Source organism: Canis lupus, chromosome 37, assembly GCF_048164855.1.
Source record: "Canis lupus baileyi chromosome 37, mCanLup2.hap1, whole genome shotgun sequence".
NCBI lineage: Eukaryota > Metazoa > Chordata > Mammalia > Carnivora > Canidae > Canis > Canis lupus.
The window spans coordinates 26,303,911-26,331,620 of record NC_132874.1 but is presented as its reverse complement, the minus strand read 5'-3'; the positions used below and the strand labels follow the sequence as shown (position 1 = coordinate 26,331,620).

Sequence of the window (27,710 nt, the reverse complement as noted above, 5' to 3'; positions counted from 1 at the left end):
TTAAAGTGTTTTAAGTGCCTTGCTAATCTATATTATAAAGCTCGCATTTTTATTAGCTAGTAAAAATAAAATTCAATACTCCATATTTTAATATTTGCCATTTAGAAACAAAGGTATATTTGATACTAATAGCTCCCATATTCTAATTTTCCTTAATATTTAGTGTTCAGTTTTATATGGAAATCTTCAAAACATATTCTTGAATAAAAAAATTAACTTTGAAAATTTGCAATTCATAGTAATTTGATATGGAAAGTTGACCTGACAGGAATCCTTTTTTTTTTTTTTTTTTTTTAAGATTTTATTTATTCATATGAGAGAGAGAGAGAGAGAGAGAGAGAGGCAGAGACACAGGCAGAGAGAGAAGCAGGCTCCATGCAGGAAGCCTGATGTGGAACTCGATCCCAGGACTCCAGGATCATACCCTGGGCCGAAGGCAGGCACTAAACCGCTGAGCCACCAGGGATCCCCAGGAATCCTTTTTAGCAATAAAAAAATAGAACTCTTTTAGTTTCAAATGGAAAAAATGAAGTTAGCCAATAGGCAATTAACAAAAATAAACATTGCATCTAGAAAGAGCAGTGTCCTTAATTGTGTATTATTTTGCAATATCACAGCATTTCTGTTTACTTACCCAGCCCTCTACCTTATTAGTAGCAAAGTTAGGGTTAACCCAAATTCAGAATCTTCCAGATTCCTGGAGATTATAGAGATGATAATATACAGTGTCATCTCAAACAGGCAGATTTTTTTAGAGTTTTAAATTATTAAAAAAAGATTTACTTCATAACTATTGATCTGGATCTCTTTTATAATTAAACATGTCACTACAAATTTAGCAAAAAAAAAAAAAGATTTTAACTCTATTTTGAAATGTGGCTGATAAGTTACATATTTCCAGAAATAGCATTTATATGTATATATATTTCAGTGTTGTTAGCTTTGCTTAAAAGAAGGGAAAGCTGAGGTAGAAATAGTGGTCCTGTGGCCCAGCCATGGGGCTCAGAGAGCGAGAGGCAGGAACTCAGGCCAGGCTACTGCAGCACATGGCCAGCTCATCCACTCCTGCATCTTCTGTAGAAAACAGGGAGAACGTTTATTCTAATGATGACGGAAACGTTTGTTTTAATTACACATCAAAAATACCAAATATACATATTTAGCAAAATTCTTTCTGATTCAAGCTAATCAAACTGAATTAGTCCAGAATAGAAGTAATTTGTAAGGATATTTAGTTTATTACTTCAAATCACAAATTAAAATTATAGTCCTTAGAAAAGATAACATTTTGGCAAGCCTTCTGAAATAGATATAACTAATTTTTTTTTATTAAGGTACAATTGACATATGTTATATTGTTTCAGGTATGCAAAATGAGTCAGTATTTGTGTACATTGTGAAATGATCACAATAAGTCTAGTTACCATCATCACTATATATAGTGACAATTTTTTTCTTGTGATAAGAACTTCTAAGATTAACTCTCTTAGCAACTTCTCAAATAATAATATACCATTATTAACCATAGTCACCATGATGTACATTACTTCCCCAGGACTTACTTGTTTTATAACTGGAAGTTTGTGCCTTTTGAACCTCTTCACTCATGTTTCCTGTCTCCACCCGCTGCCTCTGGAAACCGCCAATCTGTTCTATCTATGGGCAGGTATGACTAATTTTTGAAGAGTATATCACTTGTTTCTGTACCAAGAGTACTGAGATTTGAAAATAACCGATTCTCTAAGGTAAATACAATTGAAATCTTGTTCAAGTTTCTCATGTACTCACAAGTACCCTTTATCTTCTAAAAGTAACTACATAGGTAAACATAATCTAACTAGATCCATAGGATCATAATTTCTGAATTGGGAAATTTGAATAAGGTTTAAAATGATTTAGCATACTATGTGTAGTCTGAAAATTTCAGTCACAGATATGAATTTTTATACTCAGAAGATCTGGTAAATCAATTCAAATAATATCACATCTAATAACATAGATTTGGAAGGCTGGTCAATACTGAAAGACCTTAAAACCCATATCTAGGTCCATTTGGTTCATTTCACCTTTTACTCAACACCTATGATGTGTCACGAGGATGCAGTCAGAGACAAGAAGGCTGAGTGGATGGTTCTACTGCGAAGGAAAGGGGTGTTACTGCCACTGGATACCCCAATGGAGGACCTCTGGGAGTTATCCCACGGCAGTGAGGAAGTCTTCCCAGGAGAAGGAGCCCGGTGAGGGCTGTCATGGGTCAGGGAAGGGGAGAGAAGAGATGCATGGAGGACTACAGAGGCTGCCCAGAGGCTTCCCAGAGGCAATGACCACAGTTTAGGTTCAATGTGATGTGCAAATATGTCACATTACATCACTTGGTCTCTTCAGAAAAAAAAAAAATCACACGTTCACTTTCCTTTATGAGCAGGAAGAGGAAGTTAGAGCTTTTCAGCATCCACATCCATAGTTCCATCATTGTTTTTCAATTTCATTTTATACTGCAATCCAGTATTAACTGCTATAGACCTTATAATCATCTGACATATCTCATCGCCACAAACGTTATGTGATGACCAAAAAAGTTTACAGAACATGTATGAAGATTAATATTACAGCATATTTAACTAGTATTTCTAAAGATCAAACTGGAAATAAAAACAAACCTAAAGTATTAAACCTGACTTGACAAATCACATATACAGCCAACACCACCAGTGAACGTTATCACGGCGTTGAAGAATATGTATTTACTTTCCAGTCAACTCTCAGAACATCCTGGAGATGGCAGCAGGGTGGGCTAAAATATGGGAGAGTTAGACACGCAAATGAAATACGCAACAAACCAGAAAGTAATAGTCTTAAAAGGAGTCCAAGTACCAAGGTTTCTGATAGAAATCTTTTTTTAAAAAATAGAGAATACTGCATGTTTAATAAAAATGACAATTTTTCAAAATGTTTTCTGAAAACAGAAGTAACTGCTCAAACATATGTTTTGCCTTAAGAACCATTTTCATTTCTCCTCACCTGAGACTGTTATATAACTCAAGAAAACAGGAAATAAGACTTTTTTCCCCCTAATGTCATTGAGACTAGCGAAGGAAAACCAAGTGAAATATCTTTTCATTTTCTATTACTTCAAAGGTTCTATCACTATCAACACTGACAGAGTGTGAAATACCCTGTAAACTTGTTTTCAGGAAGTCCGAGGTTTGTGAGCAATGTTTCTTTTTATTTTCCCACTAGTTACGTGTTCTCATTTTTTTTGTGTCTAGCAACTGATTAAATCAAGACTGTATTTTGCACTGAATATGTTGATAGAGGTGATTATGATTGACACATAGTCAATAGTACTATCTATTCTGAACCATGAAATAAGGTCAATTTGTTTACTTTCTAGGAAGAATTCATTCAAATCTATGGTGGAAGCAAAGAGGATTAATGGGTTACTGGGATTAATGCAGTGACCCAAAGAAAAGGAAAAACAGATTTTTTTTTTCCTTCCTTCCCCTACCTTCTTTCCTTTCCTCCTCTAATGGCTACCTAAACTAAAGAAGGTTGGACTAGGAACTGTAGTTGCCAGGGAACATAATCTAGGTTTAATATTTCTTTTCATTCAAGACATGTTTGGGATAAACCAATCCATTTTGTTTACAGTTTAATTTCATCCCCAGGCTTCACCCGCACTAGCCCAAACCTGGCTGGTACCTACACCAGGAAAGGCTGGGCCATGGAGTGGGGAATCGAGAGGGCTTATGGCCCATGTAGGGCCACACATCAGGAAACAACAAGTGTAGGAAAACACCCTTTGTGCTACAATAGAAGGAACAAGGGCTTCTATGGGGAGGCAGAGGATAGACTTTTCCATATTAATTAAGCCCCTTCTAAAATTCTCTGTGAGAGGGGCGCCTGGGTGGCTCAGCAGTTGAGTGTTTGCCTTCAGCCCAGGGTGTGATCCCGGAGTCCCGGGATCGAGTACCGCATTGGGTTCCCTGCACGGAGCCTGCTTCTCCCTCTGCCTGTGTCTCTGCCTCTCTCTGTGTCTCTCATAAATAAATAAATAACATCTTAAAAAAAATTCTTTGTGAGACATTTTTTTAAAACTGTTGTTTGAATGTATGTCAGTCCTAGCTTCCTTGGGAAAAGCTGTTTGTGCTCTGGGAGTGCTTTTCAGTGATGTTTGTGTCTGTTTCTACAAAGAAATCCTCAACTACTAGAATATATCAGCTCTTTCATTTTTATCTTTGTTTTTTGAGTGCCAAACACTACTTAACATCTGCGAGGAATCTAACAGATATTTCCTAAACTAATGAAAAAATATTTATTCCTATTCACCAGATATATGTATAAAGAAATGAGTGTGACTTTTTTTTTTTAAGATTTTATTTATTTATTCATGAGATACACACAGAGAAAGAGAGGCAGAGAGACACAGGCAGAGGGAGAAGCAGGCTCCATGCAGGGAGCCGGACATGGGACTCAATCCCAGAACTCCAGGACCACGCCCTGGGCCGAAGGCAGGCGTTCAAATGCTGAGCCACCCAGGGGTCCCCAGCCAAAGCAGACCTACTATAACTGAGTCCCATGAGTTCCAAGTAAGAATCTAAGAATGGAACACACTTGAAATAAGGGCTTAGAGAAATGAGAGCTCTGAAGGGGGAGCACCCAGGCCTATGAGAACCCACTGCATGGCGCACAGTAACCTGAGAGGCCAGAGAGAAGATAGGATTCTGGATCTAAGAGGTCTAGATTTTATTTTATTTTATTTTATTTTATTTTATTTTATTTTATTATTTTACTTTATTTTATTTTAAATTTAATTTAATTTAATTTAATTTAATTTAATTTTATTATTTTGAGAGACAGAGGTCGCGAGACAACACAAGCAGGCAGGAGAGGGAGTAGCAGGCTCCTCTCTGAGCAGAGAGCCCAGGTGGGCTCCATCCCAGGGCCGGGATCACGCCCTGGGCCCAAGGCAGGCGCTTCACTGACTGAGTGACCGGGCGTCCACAAGATGCCTTAGATTTAAATCCTGGTTTTGCCACGTGATAGCTGGTGACTGTGGACAGACTCAATCTAGGACTCTGCTTCTATGAAAAGGGAGTGTTCCCAGCAGGAGAGGTACCCCACAGAGCTCCTGCGAGAATGGGCGGAGCGACGTGCTCTCCACCCCGCTGCACCCAGCAAGGGCTCCGGGGCCAGGCTGGGGTACTGCTGCTGTGGCAGCTGAGTTTTATCCTCAGTCATGTCACGTTAGTCACTGTCTACCGTGCGGAAAGACTAGGGTTACTGTTATTTCCAAGGCTCATTGCCTTTTTCGTCCTAAACATTAGCTAGAATTACAGGTCACTAGAAGCAAGTATTACTTTTCTGTTACCCACTCATGCTAATTTGCCTAACACCTTGCTAGGATACCTGGGCTTGGATTCTGTTGGGTCTTACTGCCCTGGCTAACGCTCCTCCGTCCTCAGTCCTCTCGCCGCAGCCTAAGTATGACTTACACGATCTTTAGAGGAGGCTAAATAACAATCATTTCTATCCCACAGGTCCATTCCAGGCCTGAAATACAAACAAACTGGCTTTAAAGCTAGTCTGTCTTTTTCCTAAGATACCAGGCTACCTCCCTAGAACAAGAATGGGACTCACCAGCCGGACACTGGCAAGAAAAGTCCTGTTTTTATTCCTGGAGGAACTGAAGCATGAGAAAGGGTAGTGATACAAGTTTACAGGAGCTGGTTAGCTAGGCCACAGGAGGAGATTGGGCTAAGAAGAAAGCATGAAATTTAGGTAAGACTACCAGAGATTATGCTCCCTGTTCACACTTATCAAGTGCAGGCAGTTTGACAAGCTGCAATGGGTGACTTTAAATTTAATTGCATAAAGGTCCCTGGTGATAACAGAACACTTAGGGTCACTTTCTACACCTGTGCCTACAAGGTAGCCACTAGCCCTGCCCTGGAGGCTAATTGGATTTAAATAAAATAAAATTAAATTAAAAGTGCAATTCCATAAATTACATGAGCCCCATTTCTAGTATCCAATGTGGCAAGTGCTTATCATACTGGACAGCACATTTCTATCACTGCAGAAACTTCCATGGAGCTGAGAATTCTGATCTTTAGGATAAACAATAAGCCACATTCTACTCATCAATAAATTCTTTTATCAACTGATGTATTGATTAGATTTGAAAGGGGCTACTGTGCCCAGTGACTTCTAGGGCTAACTTCACAAACTTTAGTACCACCCATGTTCCCTACTGTGGACACTTACACCAGCACAGGGGCACTAAATCTAAGCTAGTGACAAGACAATGTTAATGATCTTTGTTCTGAATTTTTAAAAATAGCAAAATATCCTGTCCATTTTCTCAGTCCTTTTAAGAGTGAATGAATGGGCACTCTTTCTCCCTGCCAAAAATCAGATTTACTCTAAGAAAAATAAAAAAACACAAGTCTTAGGAAATCTCTCTAAACTGAAGAATTAAGTCCGTTTCAGAAATAAGAAGTTTCAGGGTTAAACTTTATTTTCATCTTTTTACTGTATGCAAATGCATTTCTTTTATCTTCCTATCCAAATCAGACTAAGAAACTGATAAAAACCACTGCATTAGGACACTGACATTTATAATTGTGTGCGCGATTTTTAAATTCCCAGAATATATGTCTAATTCCCCTTTTATCCAAACAAACATAACATTGAGGAGTTTATTTCTGTTTGAAAGTGAATAGGACAGTAAATAACATGTAAGATGAATTCACAGGAGGGTATAAAATATGAGAATAAACTTTTTGGTAAACCAGAAGTCTAATTCTCTTGACAAACATAAATCTCTAATCCAGTGACTTCCTTTCCAAGCAGAGGGCCACTGGGAATGGTAATTTAAAGAACCACTATGTTTCTAGCAGTGGTTGTAAATTTTATTTTCAAGGCACAGATCCCACATTTTTATCTGATAAAAATTCTCCCAGAACTTGACAGAAAATACAAGAACAAAGCAGGAGGAAAAGCCTGGTCTGAAGACTGAGTAGGGTTTAAATTCTAGCTCTGCCACTTATTACCTATTTTGTCCTCATCAACTACTTTAGTTTCCTGAACTTTAACTTTTTCGTATCTAAAATCGGGATGGTATTATTGTGACACTAGGTACATATGTACAAGCTGCACACGCAGATGACTACGTATAACGCCTGGCACCACACTAGCTGTCCTTTAAAACAGTAGCTAGTATTATTAGATACTGGCTATTTCTTTCTTTCTTTTTTTTTTTAAGATTTTATTTATCTATTTGAGAGTGAGAAAGAGAGAGAGCTGGGGGTGGAGGGCCAGAGGCAGAGGGAGAAGCAGGCTCCCTGCTGAGCAGGGAGCCCAATGTGGGGCTCCATCCTAGGGCTCCAGGATCATGACCTGAGCTCTAGCCAGACGCTCAACGACTGAGCCACCCAGGCAACCTGATACTGCCTATTTCTAAAATCTCTAGAGGTTAACCTAATTTTTACAATGCAAGACAGGATATCTCAAAAAACCAAGTTTTCTCTCGGTTATTGTAGCATATCCACTTCTATACACAACTGGGTAATGAAAGGTCTTAGAAATGTTCATATAGTTTTATTCAACAAAGTCACTGTAAAGAATCTATACTAATGAAATAATCCAAGATGTGGAGAAAAAAGCTATGTATAAAATATATAAAAATATTGATTGTACTAGTTTCATATATATAGCAAAAAAATAGAAATTTCTAAAACAAGTAGAAAAGTAAATCATGAAACAATGATACAAATGATAGCACTGAAAATCCTAATTCAAAAAAATATATTTAAACGAAATTATGGGTGGAGCTCTTGTTATACTATTGAATCAGAAAAACAGACTCAGGCCTATAAGAACTATGTGGTAAGACTATATATTTCTAATATTCTTAGAAGGACAAAGTGCTAGAATGATCTGCACCAAAAAATCAAGCAATTTATCCCTAGATGAAAGGATTTTATGCAGGTAACTTTTTATGTTCTTCTTTGTATTATTGTGTCTTTTTTCTTCACATGATGAAAATGTATTTTTAATATATATACATAAACACTTAAATCAATCTTTTCTTTAATAGTAAATTGCCTCAAATAATTGGGTAAATTATATAACAATCACTTCCTATTTGAGTAACTCTCAAATATGACCAAACTGATCCACCTAACTATGACTCAACATTTTCTTCATATTTTCTTTTTCCTAGTGTCACAATTTTCTCTCTCTCTCCCTCTCTCTAATTTTAGATTTGTGCTATGACAGTACAATTTCTCTACAGAGTTGGGTTTGTGACTAACACTCAAAAGGCTGATTATCATCTTTCAGCTACTTTGCTGCACTAAAGCATGTTCCACTAAGTCAACGAAGCACAAGGCTATGGCTGGGCTTCCTACAGGTATGCTTCCTGTTTCCCGAGGAAAGGACTACACACCTGCTCCTTTCAATAATGTTGTCTGAAAACCAGAAGTAGGAATCTTTATGACAAGCTCCAAACAGATGCATTAACAAGAGAAGGGCATAGTGCAGTCCTGAAAAAAAAAAAAAAAAAAAAAAAAAAAAAACCTGGATACCCTTGTATCATTTATGACTGGTCCCTATCTTTAAGGGTCATTCTGACACTAAGTTGTAAGACATCTCTCTCCTGAATATAAGCCTAAGTGTATTTGCCTGCTTCTTAGCATTACTTCTCCCAGGCCAACCTTAAATCCTTATCTTGTAGTCTTTATCTCCCAGTGTGACTCCAGTACAGAAGTTTTCAAACCTTAGCATGAATCAGAACCATAGACTTGTTAAAACACAAATTGTTGTACCCCTCCCCCAAAGTTTCTGATTAAGTAGGTCTAGGGTGGGGCCCACACTGGCATATTCAACAAGTTCAAAGGTAACGCTGATGCTGCTTTGCCCACAGCCATACTTTGAGGATTACTACTCTAGAAAAAAACACACATGACCATTTACAGGACTACCTATAACGCACCTCGAGCTTACCCTGACAAAACACCCACCCAGCCATCGGAACTTAGCACGAGCACTTCTATGGAGGCCTTGTAGGAAAGCAGCACTTTCTCCTGTGAGTTCCATCATATCTCGTCAAGCTTTGAAATCATTACAGCTGCAGTGAGTGTTTTGCTGCTTTAGCTTGTTGACATGAACAACTTGGCTTTCTCATCCTCTAATTAACAATAAAGATCTCACTCCATGCAGCAGAAGAAAGAGACAAAAATTATCCAGTAAATCTCTGGGCCCACAGGTCAATTGCTGCAAAGAAAATTACACCTTGCCACTTTGCTTCACTTGACTGAGTTAAGAAAGCCTCCTTATCTGTAGTATCAGTAAGTCAACAGCATACACACTTTTAGAAACATCGAATATACCATTCTATATTTTTTTCTAGGTGTAAAATGTCTATTTGGAGTTAAAGGGTGGCATAGCAGAGAGAACACAGAGTATGAGTCTGGAGATTTGGGTTCAAGTCTCAGTGTTGTTCTGTATAAGCCAAATGATCTTGATTATATCACCTAAACTAATAGAATCCATTCTGTCTCATATATGGATACAGCAACATTTATGTTAGAGTATTTTAAGGAATAATGGGTATGAATCTATTTGATATATTAAAATGTTTTATATTAAATGATATTATTCTTCAAAGACTTTGAGTTTATAAAAATTATTCTATAAAATTTTCAAAATAGTATCTTTCCCATAACAAACCATTTACAATTCTCATTTCAATAGTTTAATTTTACTTAAACAAGACATTGATCCTTTTTTAACTACTGAAATTGAGAAATCTTTGTTGTATCATTTTTAATCAGAAATATATACATTTCTAAACACACAGGTAACAAAGCCTACCTCAACTCTAGGATGTCAATAACCACAAACCTCAACTGTGGGAACCATCTTCAAAGAACACGGAAACTTAGAAACAAAAAGATGAAATGCCAATACCCAAGACAAACAAAGGGTCAGTGTTGCTGACTCAGCTTTTACTTACAATAATTTTTACGAGAGCTCTCAGAAGAAGAAACTGGCTCAGGACAGACTGAAGATTTACGGATTTTCAGTTAGGCAGTTGTTTGTTTTGTTGTCTTGTTTTAAAATTCTAATTGAGATGAAATGTGATTTAAAAACCACTCTATCAATAAAATCATAGTAACTATTCATATAAATAATTTAACAATCTGCAAATAGATTCAGACCACTAAAGATTAACAAAGGCAACAACTTTTAAAGTAACAATATACTTTAAAAGGTATAAAAAGGAATTCTAGTAATGGTCACCATACATAATGTTGGTCAAACAGAGCAGATAATGTTCACACGTAAAGAATGTTTTGATGGCTAAATCGTTTGATTTCAACAAGGAGAAACAAAAATTGAGATGGCACAAAATGTGAGGAACAGACTACAGTATTTGAATAGTGTACTGAGAATAGAAAGGGGTAAAAGGAAATGAAAAGGATTGAAAATTGTTTTTCTAAAATCCATGAAATGTCCCAAACTGAAATTTCAGTAGAAAATTTATGAAATTCAGAACAAAAGGATTCACCAAATGGAAATTAAAAGGAATTTGTGAAGACAATGATCACAGAGAGCTGAAGTTGATGCTACTAAAATAAAAGAATCAGTAAAATAAGACCAAGAAATATTGTCCTCAAAAATTACAAAGCCTAGGTTTAATTATTACCACAAATGGACAAATAGTAAGCTTAGTCTAGCTTCAAACAGAACAAACCTCAGTTAAACTGGATAAATGTGCAAGTCTGGTTAAAGGGCAATACTTTAAATTATAAAAGGAGTAAGAACATTCTGGGATCAAAACTATTTTACAGAGAAAGCATAACTTCTCTTGAATGGCACAGCTTATTTTCACAAACAAAGAAATTAGGGCAAATAAGGAGAGCAGGAACCTCACACAGCCACACAGCAACCGGCGCACAGCGGAACCAGGCAGGCTGTCCTAGGCCAACGTCCAGACAACACCCCACAGAGACACTGTGCCCACCAGAGTCAGGAACAGAGACACCGTGTCTGGGCCCCCGAGAGGGAGAACCTTCTCCGAGATGCTACAGGGATCTGAGTGCTGTAGGTCCTGGTAAGGGTTGACCGGGGAGGGGGACGGACCTCAAGCTCCGCGGCCCCTCGGACTGGCGCCCACTGCCTCCCACCAGATCGGCCCCTGACGGTCCTTCTGCGGCTCCAGCTCTGGCCTCAGCTGTAACACGGGTGCAGGATGGGGCACCTTTGGGCAGCACCACCCTCGGGACAGACTCAACGCTCCGACGCTGCCAGGTTCTCACGGAGGGCCCAGCCCTACCTGAAGACAGGTGGGCAACCACAGGGAGGTCAGTGCGCCCTTACCCTGGCAGCGTTCCATCTCGAAGGTTCGTCAGCCCAGGTGAAACCCAGACTTAGCCGCAAGCATCTGCCTCCAGCCCCGCTGCCAGGTCTCCCCGGGTGTCCGAGTGCCGCGCACTGTGCTGAGCCCTCTAGGCGACAATCCGCAATTGCACTCTACTCGCAGAAGTTCCTTGTTTGGAAGTTTCACTTTGTAATTTAGACATCTTATTGTAAATAGGACTTCAAGTCATTTTTTACTATACTCTATTAAACTTACTATCTAAAATCTTAATGTGAATAACTTGCTGCTTAACAAATACATGTTCTTTATTAATTCAAAGACAAAGCACATGAAGATTTGTGTTCATCAGTGACGGAGTCATTTAACGCTCTTCTCTTTCTGGACTCTACTCAGTGGGCTTCCTCGGGGGCAGGCAATGGCAAAGCACTAGCTCCATGAGACACGGAGAGTCAACAGTGTGAGAGCAAGACACTGGAACAGACCCATCTCAATGGAAGTCTTTCCATATTCCGTTTTTGTCTTTAAAACATTTCTCATTTGCAAAGCAGATCTCCAAAGGAAACAATATAATAATCAATTGTACAAGTCATTCTAAATAGTCTGTAGCATCCTCTTGGGAAAACCAAATGGTATCCAGGTATTTTATATTATTTCAAAGATTAGACTATGTCAATAAAATTCTTCTCCACAACATTTACTGAGCACTTTATTATATATAAGAAATTACTCAGTATATGAACAGATACAAATAAGAATAGGATTAGCTTAATAAAGAGTTTGGTCTACTAGGAGAGGGAAAGCATAATAATGTATATTGTTATGTTTATCATAATGTTTAATAAGTACATTTAATTACAATGATTTACATTTTACACATTAATTAAATGAGCACATTATAAGTTACTTTTCCTTAAATGACCTCATCTGATTCTTAAAACTATCCTGGGAAGAAAGTCAGCTATACAGAATTATCTTCATTTTAGTGAAGACTGCATGGTTTGCATAGCAAAGCAGTGAAAAGGCCAAGACCGACCCCAGGGCTCCGAGTTGTAAGAGCTCCTTATGTACCCCATACACAAGTCATGTATTAGATAGGATTTGCAAATATTGCCTCCCATCTGTGGGTTCACTTACTTTTTCCCCAGCTTTACTGAGGTATAAATGAAAAACACTGCATATATTTGAAGTGTGGGACCTGATGTTTTCATACATGTACATCTTGTGAAAAGATTACCACAGTGAAGCTACTTAACATATCTATCACCTCACATAATCACTTTTTTTTTTTTTTTTTTTTTTTTTGGTGAAGAGAACACTTAAGATTTATTTTCTTAGAAAATTTCAAATCTACAATACAGCATTAGTAAGTGTAGTCATCATGCTGTACATTAGGTCTCCAGAACTTATTCATCTTAGTTTGAAGTTTGAGTCCTTTGACCAACATCTCCCCATTTCCCCTACTCCCAGGCCCTGGTAACCACTCTTCTACTCTGTTTTTCATGAGTTTGGCATTTTCAGATTTCATGTATAGGTGAGATCATACAGTATTTATCTTTGTGCTTCTGCCTTATTTCACTCAGTGTAATGTGCTTTTCACTGTATTGATAGTGTTTTTTGAATCACAAAATTTCTTAATTTAGATGATGGGCAATTTATCTTTTTTTTTTTCTTTTGTTGCTTATGCTGTTAGTGACATACTTAATAATCCATTACCAAATCCAAATTATGAAGGTATAGTTCTATCTTTTTTCCTAAGATTTTCATACTTTGGCTCTTCCATTTAAGTCTTTGATTCATTTTGGGTTACTTCTTGTTTATGGTGTCAGGTAAATATCCAAGTTCATTATTTTGCATGTGGGTGTCCAGCAGTACATTAGTTGAAAAATTTATTCTTTCTCTATTGAATGATCTTAGCACCTTTTACAAAAATCAACCGACTATAGATATATGGGTTTATTTTTGGGTTTTCTAATCTATTCCATTGGTCTATGTTTATCCTTATGACAGTAACATACTGTTTTGATTACTATAGCTTTGTATTAAGTTTTAAAATTGAGAAGTGTGAGTCTTTCAACTTTGTTCATCTTTTTCAAGATTTTTTTTGGGTATTCTGTGTCCTGTGAGTGTACACATGAATTTCAGGATCAGCTTGTCAATTTTATAAAGAAGCCAGCTGGGAACCTGATAGGTATTGTACCAAATCTATGTATCGATTTGGTGAGTATTATAATCTTAACATCTGGTGAGTATTATAATCTTAAACAATATTAATTTCTTCCAACAATGTTTTATAGTTTTCAGAGCATAAATACTGTACTTTTGTTAAACTGATTCCTAAAAATTTTATTCTTTTTGATGCTATTGTAAACAGAACTGTTTTAATTTCATTTTCAGGTTGTTCACTGCAAGTCTAACAGAAATGTAACTGATTTTTATATATTGATATTTTCCTGCAATCTTGCTAAACTTATTACTTCTAGTAGTTTCTTAGTGAGTTCTTTAGTTTTTCTACACAGATCATGTCATCTGTGAAAAGAGCAAGTTTTATTTCTTCCTTTCCAATCTGGATGCCTTTTATTTCCTTTTAATGCCTAACTGCCCTAGGTAGAAATTACAGTAAAATGTTCAACAGAGGCGGTAAAAGTAGATTTCCTTTTCTTATTCCTTATTTTAAAGAAGCAATAAATAAATAAAAAATAAAAATAAAAAATAAAGGGAAAACATTCAATCTTTCATTTTTAAATATAACGTTAGCTGGGGATATTTTGTTCTCCCAGCATCACTTTTTGGAAAGAGTATCTTCTTCCCATTAATTGTTTTAGCACTACTATCAAAAACTAATTGATCATATAATGAGGGTTTATGCTGGGTTTTATATTCAATAACATTGGTCTATATGTCTATCTTTATGATGATATTATACTATTCTTATGCAAAAGCTCTAGCTTTGCAGTAAGTTTTGAAATTAGGAAGTGTGAGTAATCTAAGTTTATTTTTCTTTTCTAAGATTATTTTGGCTACTCTTGAGAGCCCATATGAATTTTAGGATAGACTTTTCTATTCTGTAAAAAACACCATTGGGATTTTGATAGGGATTGTATTGAATCTGTAGAATGTTATGGTAGTATTGTCATCTCAGCAATATTAAGTCTTCTAGTTCATAAATACTTTTGTTAGGTGCATATATGTTTATAACTGCGTCTTTCTTGATGAACTGAAACTTTATCAATACATAATGTCAACATCTCTTGTAAACTTTATTGATTTAAAGTTGATATTGTCTCAGTAATACAGCCACTCCAGCTCTCTTTTGGTTGCTATTTTCGTGGAGTATCTTATTCCATCCTTTTATTTTCAATCTCTGTGTGTCCTTATATCTAAATTGAGTCTCTTATATAAAGTATACAGATACGTCCTGGAATTTTTTTTTTTATCTAATCTGACAATTTCTACCTTTTAATAGTCAAGTATCATCCATTTACATTTAATGTGATTACTGATAAAAAGGGATTTGTTTCTAGGATTTATCTATTGTTTCCTTTATGATGTATGTATTTTTTTATTCTCCCAGTTCCTCTATTATTGCTTATAGCATACCATTTTAATTTTCTTTTTTTCCCCTTTTCTACATATTTTAATTTTCTTATTGGTTACTTTGGAGATTACGATTAACATTTTAAACTTATGACAATCTTATTTAAATATTATACAAACACCCTGTTCCTGTATATCTCCAACCCTTCCCCTTTACACTGTCAAAGCTTACCTCCTTATACATAATATGCCCATTAACAAAGATTTATAGTTATTGGTAGTATATGCATTTGTTTATTATATAGGAAAAAAAGAGAAATTACAAACAATACCCAAAGTACAGTAATACTTGATTTTATATTTGTCTATGTAGTTATCTTTATCAGTGTTCTTCATTTTCTCTTATGGTTTCAAGTTGCTGTGTAATATCTTTTATTTTAGGCTGAAGGAGTCCCCATGGCATTTATTGTAGGGCAAGTCAACTGGTAATGAATTCCCTTAGCTTTTGTTCATCTGGAAATGTCTCAATTTCTTCATTCTTGAAATATAATTTTGATGGGTCTACAATCTTGCCCAACATTTTTTTCTTTCAGAACTTTAAAGTATGTCTTCTCACTGCTTTGGCCACATGATTTCTTTTTTAAAAAGATTTTATTTAACTATTCATGAGAGAGAGAGAGAGAGGCAGAGACCCAGGCAGAGGGAGAAGCAGGCTTCACGCTGGAAGCCTGACGTGGGACTGGATCCCAGGGCTCCAGGATCAAGCCATGGGCTGAAAGCGGCGCTAAACCGCTGAGCCACCTGGGCTGCCCATGGCCATATGAATTCTGGTAAGAAATCAGATCTCAATCTTTCTGAGGATCCCTTGTACATGATGTCACTTCTCTCTTGTTGTTTTAAGAATTCTCTCTTTGCCAATGGGTTTAGACCATTTTCTTAAAAAGATTTTTATTTATTTGTTCATAAGAGACACAGAGAGAGGGGCAGAGACATAGGCATTCCCCACAGGGAGCCTGATGCAAGACTCGATCCCAGGACCCCAGGATCACGACCTCAGGATCACAACCTGAGCCAAAGGCAGACACTCCATCACTGAGCCACCCAGGAGTCCCTGGGTTTTCACAATTTGACTATTATGTGTCTCACTGTGGATCCACATGTCAATCCTGATTGGAATTCACTGAACTTTTCAATGTTTATATTCATGTCGTTCCTCAGTCTTGAAAGTTTTGGTAATGATTTCTTCAAAATCTTTCATCTTTCATTCTTTTCCTCAGATTTCTCTAATTCCTTTTTCTTTTTATTCTTCAAGGGGGATAAATTCACTTGTCTTACCTTCAAGCTGGCTGATCACTTCAAATCTGTTTAATTCCTCTAGTGAGTTTTTTTCATTTTAGTTTTGCACTTTTCAGCTCCAGATTTTTCTTGATTCCCTTTATAATTCCTATTTATTGATATTCTCATTTTATTTAGACATGGTTTTCTTAAATCATCTTAATTCTTTGCTGATGGTTTCCTTTAGCTCACTGAAGATATTTAAGACATTTACTAAGTTTGACTAATAATCCCATGCATGTATTTCCTCAGGATGGTTTCTTTTAAATTCTTATTTCCTTTGAATGGGCCATACTTTTCTATTTCTTTGTATGCTTTTTGGTTTTGTATTGAGAGCTGGATATTGTGAGTACTGTGCTTAGGAACTCTGGAAATCAAATTTTTCTACTCTTCAGGAATGATTTTTGTTTCGTCAGGGCTGGAGCTCTCATTCTGTAACTCTTTCAAACTATGTTTGCAAAGTGCATACTCTTTGGTGTATGTGAGAAACTGAAGTTTCTCTACCTTTGTCTCTAGAGACAGCCACTGACATCACCAAAGTTTCTTTAAATATCTGACTCGCATAATTTGGTTACTGCCGTAACGCTGCTACAAACATATAAGGGTGCATGTATCCCTTCAAATTAGTATTCTTGTATTCTTTAGATAAATATCTAGGAGTGCAATTACTGGGTCGTAGAGTAGTTCTATTTTTAACTTTTTGAGGAACTTCTATACTGTTTTCCACAGTGGCTGCTCCAGTTTGCATTCCCACCAACAGTCTAGGAGGGTACCTCATTGCATTTTGATTTGCATTTCCCTGATGATTTGTGATGCTGAACCTCTTTTCATGTTCAAAAGTCCATTGACCGATGAATGGATAAAGATATGGTATATGTACAAAATGGAATATTACTAAGCCATAAAAAGAATTATCCTGCCATTTACAATGGAGACAGACAGTATTTTTTTTTAATATTTTATTTATTATTTATTTATTTAAGTCACAGACAGAGAGAGAGAGAGAGAGGCAGAGACACAGGCAGAGAGAGAAGCAGGCTCCATGCACCAGGAGCCCGATGTGGGATTCGATCCCGGGTCTCCAGGATCGCGCCCTGGGCCAAAGGCAGGCGCCAAACCGCTGCGCCACCCAGGGATCCCGAGACAGACAGTATTATGCTAAGCAAAATAAGTCAGAGAAAGACAAATACCAAATGATTTCACTCATATGTGGAATTTAAGAAACAAAACTAATAATCACAGGGGGAAAGAGAGAGGCAGATAAAGAAACAGACTCAGCTACAGAGAACAAATTGATGGTTGCCAGAGGGGAGGTGAGTGGGGGATGGGTTAAATAGGTGATGGGGATTAAGGAGGGCACTTGTGATGAACACCAGGTGTTGTATGTGTTGAATCACTAAACTGTACACCTGAAACTAATATTAGAAAGTCCCAGAGACTTTTTTTTAAAGTACAAGACATAGTGCCTGAACCAAGGGCATGGAAGGCAGGCCAGAGCCAGCAGACAGCTGGACTAAAGGCTCCTTCCCTCTCCCCAGAGCCAGGACCAGCCCGGGGGGCCCTTCATCAGTCACCAGTCCACATAGGCAGAAGGCCACCCAAGGGAAAACTCTCTACCAGAGAGTCTTCTCCTCCTGGAGAGAGGGCAACACCCACTATAATGTTAATTAACTGGAATTTAAAGAAATACTTCAAATACACACATATTTTATATATATATATAATATACATATAATATCATATATAATAAATATTAAATATATGTGATATTATATAAAATATATGTAATATTAAATCTATATATTAAATCTATGTAATAAATGTCTGATTCTCATGAGAGGGTAAAAAAAAAATTGCAAATCCTGTCTCAAATCTTCTCATGGTGGAAAAGCCACTTCAGCCCATAGCTGAATGAAACAATGGCTGACCTCTCTGCTATGCAATCAAAACTCACAACCCTATTTTTGGAGGTCAAAACCCTCATTGCCCACCGTGGCTCCAGTAAGCAGCACTAGGAATACATACAACCTGATCTGACAGTTGCCTGTCACAGGGGTAGGAGGTAGGGACAGTAGGGTCAAAGCTAAATTTGAACAAAATTTACTGAAATCTACCAGTGTCTTCACCAAGCTTTTTCCTGAATGCAGAAATTGTCCTGTTAGTCTCAAATGTCCAGAACAGTTGCCTCAGACATTTCTGCCAGTTCCACTGCTGTTCTGGTGGAGGTGCAACTCCTGGAGCTTTCTGTTCCGCCATCTTCCCTGACCTCAGTCAAAAGCTAGCTAATAGGGCAGCCCCAGTGGCTCAGCAGTTTAGTGCCTGCCTTCAGCTGGGGGCCTGATCCTGGAGACCCGGGATCAAGTCCCATGTCGGGCTCCCTGCATGGAGCCTGCTTCTCCCTCTGCCTGTGTCTCTGCCTCTCTCTCTCTCTGTGTGTGTGTGTGTCTCATGAATAAATAAAATCTTCAAAAAAAAAAAAAAGCTAATATTTACAGAGCATTTACTGCTGTCTATGCCATGTACTGCTCTAAGCACCTTTCATCCCCATTTCAACCCAGTAATGTTAGCATCCTCATCCTGCAGATGAGGAAACAGAGGCATCGTAATGAGCCTAATCAGAGAGTGGGGAATAACTGATTCAGGGTACATGGCAATTTATACTCAGATTTGTATATCATAAATACTTTTAAATACCATACCTTGCATACAAAACTGCAAGGGTTTGAAACTACCTTAAAAATCATCAAGTCTGGGGATCCCTGGGTGGCTCAATGGTTTAGCGCCTGCCTTTGGCCCAGGGTGCAATCCTAGAGTCCCGGGATCAAGTCCCACGTCAGGCTCCCGGCAGGGAGCCTGCCTCTCCCTCTGCCTGTGTCTCTGCCTCTCTCTCTCTCTATCTCTCTCATGAATAAATAAATTAATTAATTAAAAAAATTATCAAATCTAAGTTATTCATTTTGCAAATAAGAAAAGTTCAAGGAAGTCAGTGAACTATCCAAAGGTCACACAGAATCTACTAATGGCAAAGAAATAATTATAGTTTAGCTTACTAATTTCCAGTCCTGTTCTAGCATACATCCTCGCTTCTCTGAGCATCTGGGCATTTGGAGTGTGAACGAAAATGTTCTTCTAGGGAGAAGGATCTTTATCAGCAACATTAATAGAATGAAGGATAAAAATCATATGATTAATAGATCCAGAAAAGGCATTTGACAAAATTCAACATCCATTTATGATAAAAACTCTCAACAGAGTATGTATAAAGAGAATGTACCTCAATATAACAAAGGCCACCTATGACAAGCCCACGGCTAATATCATACTGAATAGTAAAAAGCTGAATGCTTTTTCTCTAAAATCAGGAACAAGACACTCTTGCCTTCTCATTCAACATAACATTGGCAGTCTTAGCCAGAGTAATTAGGCAAGATTAAGAAATAAAAGTCATGCAAAGTGGAAAGGAAAAAGTGAAAGTGTCACTGTTTGCAGATGACATAATATTATATAGAGAAAACATTAAAGATGCCACCAAAAATCTGTTAGAGCTAAGAAATGAATTCGGTAAAGTTGCCAAAAACAAAATCAATACACAAAAATCAATTACTTCCTATACACCAACAACAATCATTCTCAATGAGAAAAATTAAGAAAACAGTAACATTTATAACTGCATCTAAAAGAATAATATACCTAGGAAGAAATTAACCAAGGAGGTGAAAGATTTCTACACTGTAATCTAAAAGACACTAATGGAAGAAATTGAAGAAGACACAAATAAATGATAAGATATCCCATACTCACACTCATGAATTGGTAGAATTAACACTGTTAAAATGACCATATTAGGGCAGCCGGGGTGGCTCGGCGGTTTAGCGCCGCCTTCAGCCCAGGACGTGATCCTGGGGTCCGGGATCGAGTCCCGCGTCGGGCTCCCTGCATGGAGCCTGCTTCTCCCTCTGCCTGTGTCTCTGCCTCTCTCTCTCTCTCTCTCTCTGCCTCTCATGAGTAAATAAATAAAATCTTTAAAAAATTATTAAAAAAAAATGACCATACTACTCAAAGCATTTCAATTTAATCCCTACCAAAATTTCAATGACACTTTTCACAGAAATAGAACAATCCTAAAATATGAATGGAACCATAAAAGATGCCAAAAGCTAAAGCAATCTGGAGAAAGAAGCAAAGCTGGAGGCATCATGCTCCCTGATTCTGAACAATTATTACAGAGTTACCAAAACAGTATGGTATTGATTGTCATAATAACAGACAGATAGATAAATGGAACAGATAGAGAGCCCTCTTTCCCAGTCCCCTTCACAAATATGGTCATTTAGCTTGTGGCAAAGAAGTCGAGAATATACAATGAGGAAAGAAAAGTCTGTTTAATAAATGGTGCTGGGAAAAGTGGAAAGTCAGATGAGAAAGAATGAAACAGGACCACTATCTTACACTACATACAAAATCAATTAAAAATGCATTGAAGACTTAAACATAAGGCCTTAAACATAAGGTTCATAATATTCCTAGAAGAAAACATAAGTGATAAGCACGCTGACACTGGTCTTCGTGATGATTTTTTGGATTTGATCCCAAAAGCAAAGGCAATAAAAGGAAAAATAAACAAATGGGACAAAAAAAAAAAAAAAAAAAAAACAAAAACAAAAACAAAAAAACAAATGGGACTACATCAAACTGAAAAACTTCTGCAGAGCAAAGGAAACCACCAAGAAAGTCAAAAGGCAACCTATAGAATGGGAGAAAATATTTGTAAATCATATATCCCATAATGGGTTAATATACAAATATACAAAGAACTCATGTAACTAAATAGCAAAAGAATAATCCAATTAAAAATGAGCAGAGGTTCTGAATTGACATTTTTCTGAAGACATATAGATGGCCAACAAGTATATGAAAAGATGCTCAATATCCCTAGGGAAATGCGATATCATCAGGGAAATGAAAATCAAAATCACAATGAGATATAACCTCACACTGTTAGAATAGCCAGTACCAAAGACAACAAATAGCAAGTATAGGCAAGGATCAACATGCACATGAGAAAATGCTCTGCATCATTTGCCATCAGGGAAATATAAATCCAAACCACAATGAGATACTACCTCACACCAGTGAGAATGGGGAAAATTAACAAGGCAGGAAACCACAAATGTTGGAGAGGATGTGGAGAAAGGGAACCCTCTTACACTGTTGGTGGGAATGTGAACTGGGGCAGCCACTCTGGAAAACTGTGCGGAGGTTCCTCAAAGAGTTAAAAATAGATATGCCCTACGACCCAGCAATTGCACTGTTGGGGATTTACCCCAAAGATACAGATGCAATGAAACGCTGGGACACCTGCACCCCGATGTTCACAGCAGCAATGTCCACAATAGCCACACTGTGGAAGAAGCCTCGGTGCCCATCGAAAGATGAATGGATAAAGAAGATGTGGTCTATGTATACAATGGAATATTCCTCAGCCATTAGAAACGACAAATACCCACCATTTGCTTCAACATGGATGGAACTGGAAGGTATTATGCTGAGTGAAGTAAGTCAATTGGAGAAGGACAAACATTATATGGTCTCATTCATTTGGGGAATATAAATAATAGTGAAAGGGAATATAAGGGAAGGGAGAAGAAATGTGTGGGAAATATCAGAAAGGGAGACAGAACATGAAGACTCCTAACTCTGGGAAACGAACTGGGGGTGGTGGAAGGGGAGGAGGGCGGGGGGTGGGGGTGAGTGGGTGACGGGCGCTGAGGGGGACATTTGACAGGATGAGCACTGAGTGTTATTCTGTATGTTGGCCAATTGAACACCAATAAAAAATAAATTTATTATGCAAAAAAAAAAAGTATAGGCTAGGATGTGGAGAAGAGAGAGCTTTCAGGAATGTAAATTGGTACAGCCACTATGGAAAACAGAATGGAGCGTCCCTCAAGAAATTACAAAAAGAAATACCATACTACCCAACATTTGTACTTGTGGGTATTTATCTGAATAAAACAAAAACCTTAACTTGAAAAGATAGGTAGCATCATTTATACTAGCCAAGATATGGAAACAACCTAAGTAGTGACCACTGATGGATGAATAAATAATTGAAATAAATAAATAAAATGTGTGTGTATATATATGTGTATATATATTATTTATTCAATATTAAATATATTATATACACAAATACAATGAAATATTATTTGGTAATAAAGAAGAACAAATACTGGCATTTGTGACCAAGTGAATGGAACTTGAAGGCATTTTTCTAAGTGAAATAAGCCAGACAGAGAAAGACAAATACCATATGATTTTACTTATATGTGGAATCTTAAAAAAAGAAAAACTGAGCTGGCTCATAGATACAGAGAACAGACTGGTGATTACCAAAGTGGTAGTGAAGGGAGGGCGAAATGGGTGACTGTGGCCAAAGGAACAAACTTCCAATTGTAAAATAACAAAAGTCATATGGGTATTATGTACAACATGGTGACAATAATACTGTAATCACATATTTGAGTGTTTTCATTATTAGAAGAAAAATTTTGTGACTAAGTGATAGTCTAGTTAACACGACTTACTGTGATCATTTCACCATATATATAAAATATCAAATCATTATTTGTACATCTGAAATTAATATGTTACATACTAAATTAAATCTCAATGCAAAACTTCAATAGACATAAAATTTTTGTTTTACTTAATATTTAAATAGTAATATTTGAAAATGTTTGTAAAAGATTAGAATGACACAACAAAGATCTTTATTTTCACTATTAAAAAGTAAATAAACAGTATTTCCTTAGACATTCTTGAGGAACTTGGTATAAACTTACTCTATATTCTAACTTGATGTTTCGATTTACTGCCCAAAGTATGCAAGTCACTCAAAGAGCAAATTAGGCTTGGTCATTCAATTTCTTTTACACAAAGGAAATAAACCTAAAACAAATTTGTACCCCATTTTATTTAATATTCCAAATATTAAGAAAAATATAAAAAATAAATAGCTTAAGTTGAGCATGGAAATACTTTTAGAAATTCATTTGAGGAATGATGAAATAATATATTCATTATATGTGTGAAACTTTGATTTTAAGAAGTCTTTGTATTTAAGATAAGCACACGTACACAATGAATGATGAAAACATACTTAACTACCAAATTTAATAAAAAGTAAATATCTGAGTGTGATTTCTTTTTTTTTTTTAAAGATCTTATTTATTTATTTGAGAGAAAGAGAGTGTGCAGGCTTGAGAGAGACTGAGAGGGAGCAAGCACGGGCCTATAAGCGGGGGGAGGAGCAGAGGAAGCAGCAAGGCTCGATCCCAGGACCTATGATCCTGACCTGAGCCAAAGGCAGTCCAGTAAGCAAGTAAGCACCTGAGTCACCCAGGTACCCCTGGACTATGATTTCTTAAAAGGATTAAATAGTCATTAAATCTTAGAAGAATTAGATTTAAGTTCCTTTTCACACTTGAAGATTTTCCTATACCAAAAGATATCAACCTTAAACTCAACAGGAAGACAATCAGGTAGCTGAAGGAATAGTCAGAGATCATATTAAATAGCAATTTCCTCCCTCTCATTTCCAACAAGAGCAACTAAAAAATTTTTCAAAGACAGTAACTGCCCCAAAATGTCCTTCCTATTGAAATACCTAGTTAGATTAATTTAGAGACAGTGAGCTTTTTTAAAGGAGTGTTTATCAATTACAAAATCGATAGCATGCAAGATAAAGATTTGGGTTCAGATCCCAAATCTTATTTTCTCATACCACCACCACCCAGATAGACTACCCCCAGCATGTGACGGTACTGATTTACCATGGACAGACCGGAGCCCAGAGGTCACATGGAGCCCCAAGGCAGAAAAAAAGTGGTATATTCTAGTAGAGAGAGCTGAGTTTTAAGAAGGCCTGTGTGACCTTGACCCATCTCCTCCTGGGCTTTTGTGAGAATTTAATGTATTTATAATAACATGTATAAAAGGACAAAACACAGAGTGGTCCTTTGTGAAGATGACTTATTTCCTTTATTCACTGATCAAGATGACATATCAGTGAAGTATTGTTAGTATTTAGCTCAGTAATTCTGAATGCCAGGAAGCATATTTGCCAAAAAATAAAACAAAAAACCTGCCATGAGTCCAAAGAGAAGTTCTGTTTAGACTAGTCAGAAACTGTCCTGATAAAATAGACAAACTCTAGATGTGAAATGCATTCAGAATGGATGGTCAGAGCATAGTTGGAAAAGGTGGTTTCAAAGGGGTAGAAGATGGGACTATGACAAAGGAGTGTGAATAAATATATCCTACAGCTAATCCTGAGAACAAGCATGTCCTCTAACAAATAGAAAGCATTAAAAAAAAAAAACACATTTAAGAAAAAAAAAATCTCTATACATCCACATGTGAGGAAAAATAGGTCCTGTCCTCTTTGAGATTAAAACGTGGTGAACACAACATCAAATCAGTTCTGGATCTCACACTGTCTGTAGCCTCCTGACACCCAGCAGTCACCTGAGGTGACAATGGCAGCGGTTAGCTTTCTCTTTGCTGATTCTGGAACCCTTTATTGATTTGGGAGCCCTGTATATTTTGTCCACAAACATTGGTCTCAACTGGGGGGATGAGAGTGGAAAGTGGAGAGAAAGATCGTTACCAGTTCTCTAGTCATGGCCACATTTCCAGATGACATCAACTGTTCTCACCTTACCCCTTAAGAAAACTAAATGTTAAAGTGGCCTCTGTTGAAATTGAGAGTATACAATCTCTACCATCATCTGTTACATCAATATAAACACAAGTTATTTCAAAATTGGTATCTTTTTAAATCAGTGGAATGCTATGGTTATCAGAAAGAATGGTCACAAATACAACTCACAAGGATGGACAAAGGAATATTATATAATGTCAAATAGAGAAGAAAGTTATATCTAAGCCTGCAGTTAGAACTCTAGGTGAATCATATTTTCACAAACGTGAGTATTCCAAGAGGTATACAAAAAAAGAAAGAAGAGAGGAGAGGAAAGAGATCTTTTTCTGGTTATAAAAGTAGTAAATGTCCATTAAATAAACCCTGGAAAAATAAAAAAAAAATAGGAGAAAAAAAAATCATTAGGCAGACATCAATGAATACTGTGGTGTAATTGCTGCTCTTTTTTCTCTTTCACGTTGTAATCATGCTTCACAAAGAAAACTCAGTATTTCACTTCTCAATGCTATTATACAAATATTTATATCGATATAATATCATATAATAAAATACAATGTGTCAATCATTATTTATAAGGTTTCATGCTGACCTATAGGACCCCTTACATATGACAGGAGATGGGCAGAGACTGAGATGTGGGACCTGCCAGAGAGACAGGGTGAGGAACTCACCAGAGACAGATGGGGTTGAGGGAGCCACAGGAAAGGCAGGGATGAGGCAGGAACGAACGATCATCCTGCAACCAGGATGCAAGCTGGAAAAAGCCAATGGACCTAGAAATTACCATATTTTTTAATATGGAGTAACTGATCTCAGAAGCAAAGTGCAACTGAGGACCAAGTGCAATGGGCTCAGATCGGAATGTAAACTCAGCACAGAGAGAGAGGCTGCTGCCTGAAGCAATACGGCTCATGGGAAGGTGGACAGAGGGGAGGGCCCGAGGTAAGGGATGGAGCAGGGCACTGAGGAGGCTCGAGGGGTTAAATGCAGGATGTCAGAGCACTTCTGGGCTGCATGTGGAAACTCCAAAATAAATGTGATCCTTGAAAATACCTGAAACATTGCCACGCAGATATGTCCAACACTCCACAGGCCCTGGTAGTGTAACCAGGAGCACAGAAGCACCCTGTCCTGCCTGCAGCGGAAAGACGAGGACGAGGGGCAGCAACATGCAGTGCCCTGCCCACGGGATCCTGCTCTCTCTGGGAAGAAGTGACCTGAAATACCCAGGAAAGACATCTTGGGAGGAAAGATGCTGTGTCGTAGCATCTTGTCTCTTCTATGACCCAAATTCAAGTTTTCTCTTTCAGATCAGGTTCACTTTACCATTATGCCCATCAACAAAGGAGGTGCTGTTACCATCACAAGTTTAAAGGTGAGGAAACTGAGGCAGATTAATGTCTCGAGATTACAAAACCAGGAACAGAGAAGGTGGGCTTGAAGTGACTCTGCGTTAAACAGTCTAACACTATACTTAGAAAGTCTAACAATTGACTCAGTTTCATTTTATAACAGAGTCCAAAGGGATAGTTTGAAGTGAAATGCTCATTTCTTTGGAGAAAAACACACACAGGTACTAACTGGAAAGTGGTAAAATGTGGGAATCACAGTGGACTTGAGAAGGGATAGATGATCCCAAGATAAATATAGAGGGAGAGTAGGGGCGGGGGGGGGGGGGGGAGAAACAAAGAAAACAACCACCTTTTTTTTTTCTTTTTTCTTTTTTTTCTGATTATAAAAGTCATGCAACAGCCATCATAGATAACTTGGGAAAATCAGAAAAGTAGAAAGAAGAAAAAAAATCATTAATAGGCCAACCAGCCAAATGAACATATTGGTGCAATGCTGTAACTCTGGTGTGACATATAAAAGCAATTGCATTGGGCTTCTTGGACTTTTGTCCTTGAGCAAACCCAAGAGATTTCTGGCAAACTGCCTATATAGTCCAAACTTCTTGGCAGAAACTGGAAGGTTTTTCAGGGAACTGAGAATCCCAAAGGAACTGCTAGATGCGAGAGGACAGCTGCAAGTTGGATGAGAGAAAGAACATGTTCAGTTGTCTGGCACCTAAAGACTGAAGAATAGAACCTAAGTGGTAAACTTGAGGACTTCTAGAAAAGATGCTGTACCCCAAGAATCTGTACAAGCAGCAGGGAGAAGTCTTCCCCTGGAGTCACCACTACTACGTGTGAAAAGACATATTTGGAAAGAACAGTCCAGACAGTAAACATGTCCCACAAAGTAAAAGGACAGCAATTCCTATGAGGAGTCAAGATTCACACTGACATTTGCATTTTATAATTTAAGAAAGAGTCAATACCAGGGAATATTATGAAATGTTCTTTAGTTCAGCCAACAAAAGTGACCACTTTTGATAAGATCACTTGAAATTTTAATCAGGTATGGCCTATCAACATAAGATAAGCAAGAAAATTGTATCAGTTTAAGAGGTAGTACCTGTGTCTGTTTTTCCCAAAGGGACTAAGCATTTGCTTTAAATAGATATCTAATGCATTAAACGTCATTCTTATCAGAAGGTGGTCATTCGGGGGTTACATAAAAGAAAAACCAACCATCAAAGTTACTGCTTGTATTTGGTAAAGTGAACCTGATCTGAAAGAGAAAACTTGAATTTGGGTCATGGAAGAGACAAGATGCTATGACACAGCGTCTTTCCTCCCAAGACGTCTTTCCTGGGTGTTTCAGGTCGCTTCTTCCCAGGGGGAA

General features: G+C 37.4%; 1 protein-coding gene and 1 long non-coding RNA gene across 13 annotated transcripts in view; one reads left to right on the top strand and one right to left on the bottom strand.

Moving 5' to 3' along the window:
• LOC140626197 (uncharacterized) overlaps window positions 1-12,082 on the top strand; it is a 44,273-nt gene extending 32,191 nt beyond the window's left edge. Inside the window, exons 2-4 of the long non-coding RNA XR_012025393.1 lie at window positions 1,556-1,666; window positions 8,268-8,416; window positions 9,866-12,082. This is a non-coding gene — a long non-coding RNA (uncharacterized lncRNA). The remainder of the gene's footprint in view (window positions 1-1,555; window positions 1,667-8,267; window positions 8,417-9,865) is intronic.
• The window catches only part of SPIDR (scaffold protein involved in DNA repair), a 434,037-nt gene that overhangs the window by 140,509 nt on the left and 265,818 nt on the right, over window positions 1-27,710 (bottom strand). The window lies entirely within an intron of this gene.